Source organism: Symphalangus syndactylus, chromosome 8 (assembly GCF_028878055.3).
Source record: "Symphalangus syndactylus isolate Jambi chromosome 8, NHGRI_mSymSyn1-v2.1_pri, whole genome shotgun sequence".
NCBI lineage: Eukaryota > Metazoa > Chordata > Mammalia > Primates > Hylobatidae > Symphalangus > Symphalangus syndactylus.
This window is the reverse complement of record NC_072430.2, coordinates 24,742,797-24,751,817: the sequence shown is the minus strand read 5'-3', so window position 1 is coordinate 24,751,817 and position 9,021 is coordinate 24,742,797. Positions and strand designations below refer to the sequence as shown.

General features: G+C 42.5%; 1 non-coding gene across 1 annotated transcript; it reads left to right on the top strand.

Moving 5' to 3' along the window:
* Positions 1-846: 846 nt before the first annotated feature.
* On the top strand, positions 847-952 carry LOC129488928 (U6 spliceosomal RNA). The gene has a single exon (XR_008659772.1). It is a non-coding gene; the product is annotated as a U6 spliceosomal RNA (small nuclear RNA).
* The last annotated feature ends 8,069 nt before the right edge of the window (positions 953-9,021 follow it).

The following is a 9,021-nucleotide window of genomic DNA, read 5'->3' as shown; positions in this document are numbered from 1 at the left end:
TAACAATCAGCTATTGATCAAGAACCACACTAGATGCTAGGACTGCAGATGGTGTCCCAGTCTGGTGGGTAAGACATGCTTGTAAATTTCAGTCAGGGCTATTTTGGTTGTAATAAATAGAAACCCATTCAAAAAATGCAAGTGAGAAGGAGTTTTCTTGAAAGGGATTAGGGAATCTGATGGAGTTAATTGAGGAAGTGCACGTAGGCCTCACGCGAACTGTCCTCGTCTTCTCTGCCTCTCTGAGCTCCACCCACCTCTGCAAACCAGATCACATGTTGTTTCTGCTCCCCTAATTTCTGCGTGACTTTTGACTGCACAGGTTGTCAACTGGGTCAGACCACGACTCCTTGAGACCATGTAAGTCCAGTGCATTCTTACCAATTCACTAAAATTGGTGGCCCTTTAGGTTAAATTATTGAGAGAACTTAACCCGATCAGCTCACTTGAGTCAGACTTCCTGTCCTATCAGGGTGGCCGGAACAGGCCAGGTAGTGGGGACAGGGGAAGGGTCTTACAGCTTGCCCTTTGGAGAAGCAGGATCTGAGAAGAGAGTTATGGGCAGGGCAGGCAATGAAACATGTTTCCTGCTGGAAATAATTGCAAATCTGGCCTAAGGGGAAAATTGTTTCAAAAAAGCATTTAAAATAATAATAGTGACCATTTATCAAGACTTTATGTGTCAGACACTGGAAAGTGCTTTTTATATATTTACCTCTTTTAGCCCTCAGAAGTCATTATTATTATTATCCCCATTTGCCGATTTTACAGATGAGGAAGCTGAGATGTAGAAGGTTAGATAAGGTTGCCTCGAGTCAGATGGTGGAGGTAGCAGCAGCGGCACAAAACTGTCACTTTGGCAATTTTGTTCCAAACTTGGAACAATACAGAGAAGCTTAGCATGGCCCTGTGCAAACATGACACACAAATTTGCGAAGCATTCCATATATTTTAAAAATTTTCTTAAAAAAATTTCTTGGCTGGGCGTGGTGGTTTATGCCTGTAAGCCCAGCACTTTGGGAGGCCAAGGCAGGTGAATCACGAGGTCAGGAGTTCAAGACCAGCCTGGCCAACACGATGAAATCCCATCTCTACAAAAAATACAAAATTTAGCCAGGCGTGGGCGCGCCTGTAATCCCAGCTACTCCGGAGGCTGAGGCAGGAGGAGAGTTGCTTGAATCCAGGAGGCCAAGGTTGCAGTGAGCCAAGATCATACCACTGCACTCCAGCTTGGGTGACAGAGCAAGACTCCCATCTCGAAAAAAAAAAAAAAAAAAATCTCGTCTCTGAGCCATGTGCCCTAGTCCTGTGCTTGGCAGCGTCCACGGAGAGCAGAAGTCGGCTTTCAGGCCGTTTTCTCCCCCACGACCTCCAGAAACGCTCTCCAGACAGACATTTTCCTTTCCTGTGGCTGCAGAGATCACCAGCCGCCTTTGGCAGGACCTCTCTCTCCCTTTCCCTCCTTTTGTTAAAGGATTTCAGGCGCACGGACTTGGGGGGCTGATGTCCCCCATTTGATGGCTCGCTGTCACCACCCATCTGGACTCGAATCCTCTTTTGAGATTATCGTGGTTGTGTCTTTCTCCTTTCTCCAGGTCTAATCCTAGTCCCCTCCCCCATAGGCATCCGCTCCAGGGTAAACAACACAGGTTCTTCCAATTTCCTTTGTGTGTTGCTCATTCGTATATGTCATGTTTGGAAAGTGTATGTGTTAGGGGTTTTTCAGGGGGGATGTTATTTTTAATTTTTTTAAGGTCATAAATAACTCTTTCTTTTCTTTTTTTTTTTTACTTTTAAATAAACTTTGTATTTTAGGATAGAATTGGAATTACAGAGATGTTGTAAAGATACTGCAGGGAGTTCCTAGATGCCTCGTTCTCACTGCTGCCTATTAACATGTCATAGGGTACATTTGTCAAAATTGATGAACCAATATTGATATATTATTAGTAACTCATCTATACTTTTTCAGATTTCCTTAGTTTTTTGTTGTTGTTGTCGTTGTTTTCTGAGACAGGGTCTCACTCCGTCACCCAGGCTGGAGTGCAGTGGCACAGTCATGGCTCACTGCAGCCTCCACCTCCCCGGACTCAGGTGATCCCCACCACCTCAGCCTCCCGAGTAGATGGGACTGCAGGTTTGAGCCACCACAAATGGCTATTTTTTTTTTTTTTTTTTTGGTAGAGATGGGGTTTTGCCATGTTGCCCAGGCTAGCCTGGAACTCCTGGGCTCAGGAGATCCCCCGCCTGCCTCGGCCTCCCACAGTGCTGGGATTACAGGTGTTGAGCCAGCACACCTGGCCTTATTTTCTTCGTTTTTACCTGGCGTCCTTGTTCTGTTCTAGGATCTCATCTAGGAGACATTACGTTTACTCCTGATGCGCCTCTGCTGGGACAGTTCTCAGGCTTTCCTTGTTTTTTGATGATCTTGACAGTTTTGCGGAGTACTGGTCAGGTGTTTTGTAGAATGTTTCTCAGCTGGGATTGGTCTGGTGATTCTTTCACGGTTAGACTGGGATTATGGGTTTGTGAACGGGAGACCACAGAGGTGCAGCACTATTTTCATTACATCATGTTGAGGCCCCCCTTGGCTGGCAGTTACATCACTCCTGTCTCTGCCTCTGTGGTCACACCCCTCCTCCTCTTCTCTCTGTCAAATCACCCTGTATCTCTCTTCTAAGGATACTTGCATTGGATTTACGGCCTACTCAGGTAATTCAGGATGATCTCATCTCAAGGTCTATTTTTTTTTTTTTTTTTAGTTTCTAAAAATTTTTATTAATACATAATGTTTGTACTTATTTATTGTATACATGTGATATTTTGATACATGCATAGAATGTGTAATGGTAAAATCAGGGTATTTAGGATATCTATTGCTTTGAAAATTTATCATTTCTTTGTACTGGGGACATTTCAAATCTTCTAGCTTTGTTTTTTTTTATTTTTTTTTTATTATACTTTAACTCAATCTTCTACAAAGACCCCTTTTTCCAAATAAGATCACATTGACAGAATCCAGGAATTTGGATGTGGATTTCCTTCTTTTTTGAGACAATGTCTCACTCTGTTGCCCATGCTGGAGTGCAGTGGTGCCATCTCTGCTTACTGTAGCCTCTGCCTCTGGGTTCAAATGATTCTTATGCTTCAGCCTCTGGAATAGCTGGGATTACAGGTGTGTGCCACTACGCCTGGCTAATTTTTGTATTTTTAGTAGAGACAGGGTTCTGCCATGTTGGCCTGGATGGTCTCAAACCCCTGGCCTCTAGCGATCTGCCCGCCTTGGCCTCCCAAAGTGCTGAGATTACAGGCATGAGCCACTGCCCCTGGCCTTGATTTACCTTTTTGAGGGCCACCATTCAACCCGCTATACCCACATGTCAATTTTGTCTTTCATGAATTGTGCTTTTGGTGTATCTTAAAACTCATCGCTAAACCTAAGGTCATGCATATTTTCTCCTAGGTTTTCGTCTAAAAGTTTCATAGTTTTGCATTTTACATTTAGATTTGTGATTCATTTTGAGTACATTTTGTGTAAGGTGTAAGGTCTGTGGCTAGGTTCATTTTTTTTTCATATGAATATCTCTTTGATCCAGCCCTTTTTGTTGGAAAGACAATTATCTCTTCATTGAATTGCCTTTGTGCCTTTGTAAAAAATCAGTTGAATACAGTTGTCTATTATCTGTGTTCTCTTCTGTTCCATGGATCTATGTTTCTATTCTTTCACCAATTTCAGCAATCTCGATTGTTGTAGTCTTATAGTAAGTCTTAAATTGGGTAATGTGAGTTCTTTGTTGTTCTTCAGTATTGTGTTGGCTATTCTAGGTTCTTTGCCTTTCTATATAGATTTGAGTCAGTTTGTTGATACCTACAAAATAGCTTGCTGAGCTTTTGATTGGGAATCTGTATCAAGTTGGGAAGAACTGACATTTTACCAATATTGAGTCATTCAATCTATGAACATTCCAATCCAATCTTCATTTATTTTTTATTTTTATTTTTTGAGACAGAGTCCCACTCTGTCACCCAGGCCAGAACGCAGTGGCATTATCTCACTGCAACCTCTGACTCCCAGGTTCAAACGATTCTCCTGCCTCAGCCACCGTGCCTGGCTGCTTTTACTTTCTTTACGTAAATCTAAGTTTCTGACTGATATCATCTTCCTTCTGCCTGAATAATTTCTTCTTTTTTTTTTTTTTTTTTGAGATGAAGTCTCACTCTATCATCCAGGCTGGAGTACAGTGGCACAATCTTGACTCACTGCAACTTTCGCTTCCCAGATTCAAGCGATTTTCCTGCCTCAGCCTCCCAAGTAGCTGGGACTACAGGTGCACGCTACCATGCCTGGCTAATTTTTGTATTTTTAGTAGAGACGGGGTTTCCCCATGTTGGCCAGGCTGGTCTGGAACTCCTGGCCTCAGGTGATCTGCCTGCCTCAGCCTCCCAAAGTGCTGGGATTACAGGTGTGAGCCACCATGCCTGGCTAATAATGTCTTTTAACATTTCTTGCAGGACAGATTGTGGGCAACAGAGTCTGACAATTTTTGTTTGAGAAAAATCTTTATTTCACCTTAACTTTTAAGGATAAATCTGCTGGATATATATAGAATTCTAGGTGGGTGGGTTTTGTTTTCAATCTCGCACCTTCAACTTTCGTGACACTGCTGGCATTCATTCACTTTAAATGTCTCTCTTCCTCTTTGCATAGTTTCATGTCAAAAAGTCAGCTGTAACTCTTAACTTTGTTTTTCTATGAGTTTGGTATTTCCTTAGTCCATCCTTCTCCAGCTTCTTTTAAGAATTTTTCTTTGTCTTTGGTTTTCTGTAGTTTATTTATTTATTTTTTGAGGGGCATGGCTTGGAGAGAGACAAGTAGCAGTTCCTTTTTACAGATTTTTATTTTATTTCAGTAGTTTTTGGGGAACAGGCGGTTTTTGGTTACATGGACAAGTAACCAAAATCTCAATTCAAATCTCTACCCAATGTGTAGTCTTTTATCCCTTACCCCCTCCCACCCTTCCCCTGAGTCCCCAAAGTTCATTATATCATTCTTATGCCTTTGCATCTTCATAGCTTAGCTTAACTTATGAGTGAGAACATAATGATGTTCGGTTTCCCACTCCTAAGTTACTTCACTTAGAATAATGGTCTCCAATGCCATCCAGGTTACTGTGAATGCCATTATTTTGTCCTTTTTTATGGCTGAGTAGTATTCCATCACACACACACACACACACACACACACACACACACACACACACACGTATCTCCCATGGAATATATGGAATATATATCCTACCCAGTAATGGGATTTCTGAATCAAACGGTAGTTCTACTTTCAGTTTTTTCTGTAGTTTAAATATGATGTACCTAGGTATTTTTTGTTTTGTGTTTGTTTTTTTGTGTACTTATTCTGCTCGGTGTTTTCTAAGCTTCCTGGATCTGCAATTTGGAAAACAGTAGCCACTATTAGCTCAAATACTTCTGCTCCATTTTCTCTTTCTTGTCCTGCATTTCAGTTATGCATATACTACACTTTTTGATATTGTCTCACAATTCTCAGATTCTCTGTTCTGTTTTTGTCATTCTTTTTCTTTCTCTTTGCATTTCAGTTTAGGAAGCTTCTACTGACTGATGCTCAAGGTCCTTGTTTCTTTCTTTGACCGTGTTTACTCTGTTGATGACCCCATCAGAGGCATTCTTCATTTCTGTTATAGTGTTCTTAACTTCTAGAATTTCTTTTTGATACTTAGAATTTCAACTCTGCTGACATTATCCATGTGTTCTTGTGTATTGCCTACTTTATTCACTAGGGATATTGCATTTTACTCATAATTATTTTAAATTATCTGTCTGATATCCAACACTTGTGTCATATCTGAGTCTGGTTCTGATGATTGATTTGCCTCTTCAGACTGTATTGTTTTTCTTACCTTTTGGCATGCCTTGTAATTTTCTGTTGAAAGCTGGATGTATTGTATTGGGTAATAGGAACTGAGGTAAAGAGGTTTTTAGTGTGGAGATTTGTGTTAATTCGTCTAGGAGTTGGGTTGTGTTTAATCTTTAATCTAGTTGTGTGATCCAGAGTCTTTAAATTCCTCTAGTGTCCTTGTTTTCATCTCCTCTTGACATTGGGCCTTCCTAAGTACTCCTCCTCAGAAAAAGTCTGTGCCTTGCAGCTCTTTCTGTTGTTATATTGGACTCTTCATGTGGTGGCTTTGCTATTCGTTAGCTTTGTGACTTTGAGCATGTTTCTTAAGTAAGTCTCTTTCCTCGCGTGTAAAATAAGAACAACATTCTCTTACAGAACTGTGCTGAGGATTAAGTGGAATACTAAATTAAAACACTGAGCACTGTGCCTGATATAGACTAGATTCTTGATTGAATCAATGGGCCTGTTTGGCTCAAAGTCACTAATTGCTACTTGTTTCATTGGCTAGTGACACAGAGTATTGCTTATCCCCCCTCAATCATGTAGTTAGAATTAGAACTCATTTCTCCTCATCCCAGTGGCTCAGCAGTATGGATGTTGCAATAGGCAAGTTGTTAATAATAAGTGAACGGTGCCTCCCAGGTACCCCAGATGCTTTAAGCAGCACCTAATGACATATTTAAGTGTAGGACTTGCCGAAACCATCTCCCTCTCTTGAGAAAATAGTGACCTCTCTAATTGCACACTGACCCAAGATACATTCTCCCAAGTAAATAATACACTGTTCAGAAGCATCCTAATTAGGTATTTACTGCAGAGATGGCAATGGCTTCATCTTGCTCCCCAGGGAAGTATTAAGCATCATATCAGGGCTGATAGAACTGAAAAACAAACTGGCCTCAAGAAAAACTGTGTCAATGATTTTCCATGAGAAGGTAGAGAGCTGGGGCTCCAGGAAGGAGAAACAATTGGCCAACGCTAGGGTTAGGCGGCCTCTCTACATGGATGGAGGCAGCTTCTCTCAAAGACAGCCACGAGTCAGACGGACAGGCAGGCCCCCTTGCTCCACCCTCCTAAATTAGGAGTTGAGGCTGTGTAGCGGATGCCTATTGCCCAGGCTCAGATTGCTGAAACAACAGCTGGCCTAGGAGGTGGGGCTCTAACCATTAGGAATCACTTGGTTGCTGGAGGTGGTGGTGGGGTGAAGGGTTCTCTCTGTGTTCTTCTTCCAGTTCTCACTGTCCCTTGGTCACCAGCAGCTCCTAGAGGGAAAGGGAGCTTCAGACAGCCTTGGCTGAAGAAGAGAAGGTGACCTGGTGGCCTCCTCCTCTTTCTTTCTTCTCTCCCTCCGTCTCTTCTCTTTTGCTTCTCACCGCCCCATTTCCCATTCTTCCTTCCTCTTCCCTTCTCTCACTTATCTCTTTCCTCTCCCACCTCAGTTCTCACCTCTCTTCTTCTGTCTTTCCCTGTGTCCTCCTTCTGCCTCTCTTCCTCCTCCAGAGGAAGACGGAGAATCCACTCCATCTTCTCACTAGAAGCTTGCAGGAGAGCTCAGTCCTGGAGCTTTGCTCTTTCACATTTGGGCATCATCCACTGAGCCTCAGGGTGGAAGTCATAGAGCCCTCCTGGTCGAAGACCTCTGTGGATACACTGTGAAGTACATGGGCTGCCCTTGGGATCTTCTTGCAGATTACACACTCAGATGGGGAGGACTCTTCTCAGTACAGAGGGGCAGCAGCAGATACAGTCAATGAAGCAGGCTGAGGAGCACCTGGATCTCCTTCTCATCTTTGCTAGTTCTGCGATGGCCCAAAGAATATGCCCTTTTATCTTCATCCACAAAGCCCTTCTTGTCTAGCACAGAAAGGTGCTATCTGCATGGACAGAGTCAAAGGGACCTCAAAGGTTGCCTAGTCCTGGAATTTTTGACGTGGGTTATATGGATTGAGGAGTTGTATTAGTCTATTGGGGCTGCCATCACAAAACCCCACAAGCTGGGGGACTTAAACAACAGAAATGTATTTTCTCACGGTTCTGAGGACTAGAAGTCCAAGATCAAGGTGTCAGCAGGATTGGTTCCTTCTGAGGCCTCTCTCTTCGGCTTGCAGGTGGCTGCCTTTTCTCTGTGTCTTCACATGGTCTTCCCTCTGTGCCTGTGTCCTAATCTCCTTTTCTTATAAGGATACCAGTTGTATTGGATTAGGGCCCATTAATGCCTCATTTTACCTGAATCATCTCTTTGAAGGCCCTAACTCCAAATACAGTCACATTCAGAGGTACTGAGGGTTAGAGCTTCAACACGTGAATTTTGGGGAGGACATAGTTCATGGATAAAATTGGGGGGTAATAGGCCAGGCACAGTGGCTCACACCTGTAATCCCAGGGCTTTGGGAGGCCAGAGAGGGCAGATCACTTGAAATCAGGAGTTCGAGACCAGCCTGACCAATGTGGTGAAACCCTGTCTCTACTAAAAATACAAAATTAGCCGGGCATGGTGGTGCACACCTGTAATCCCAGCTACTTGGGAGGCTGAGGCAGGAGAACTGCTTGAACCCAGGAGGCAGAGGTTGCAGTGAGCTGAGATTGTGCTATTGCATTCCAGCCTGGGTGACAAGAGGAAAACTCTGTCTCAAAAAAAAAAACAAAAAAACCAACCAACCAACCAAAGAAACAAAAAACACAAGAAAAGAAATCGAGGGGAAATGGAAAGGGAACAATTATATTTTTATTTTCACTAACTTCCAGCTGAAGTGTAGCATTTCCTTCCTACATTACGAATGTAGCCAGCAAGCCCTAGCAGCGTCAGGAGCTCTTGTGACATTGCTGTTAATAGAAACCACAAACATTTGACATCAGTTATGGTTGTCACAGACATCTTGAAATACTGTGTACTCTCACAAATACTTTAAAATTACAGTTATTATACCGATCACTCAGGCTTGTTTTTAATTGCATTTATTGAGGAGTACATATATTGCCACATAACAAATTTGTTTTTACATTATGTTTATAATTGTATTATAATTGGTTTCCCTTGTAAATCCTATTTCATCTCATGCATTTCAAAACACTGTTGGGAGAAGAAATCC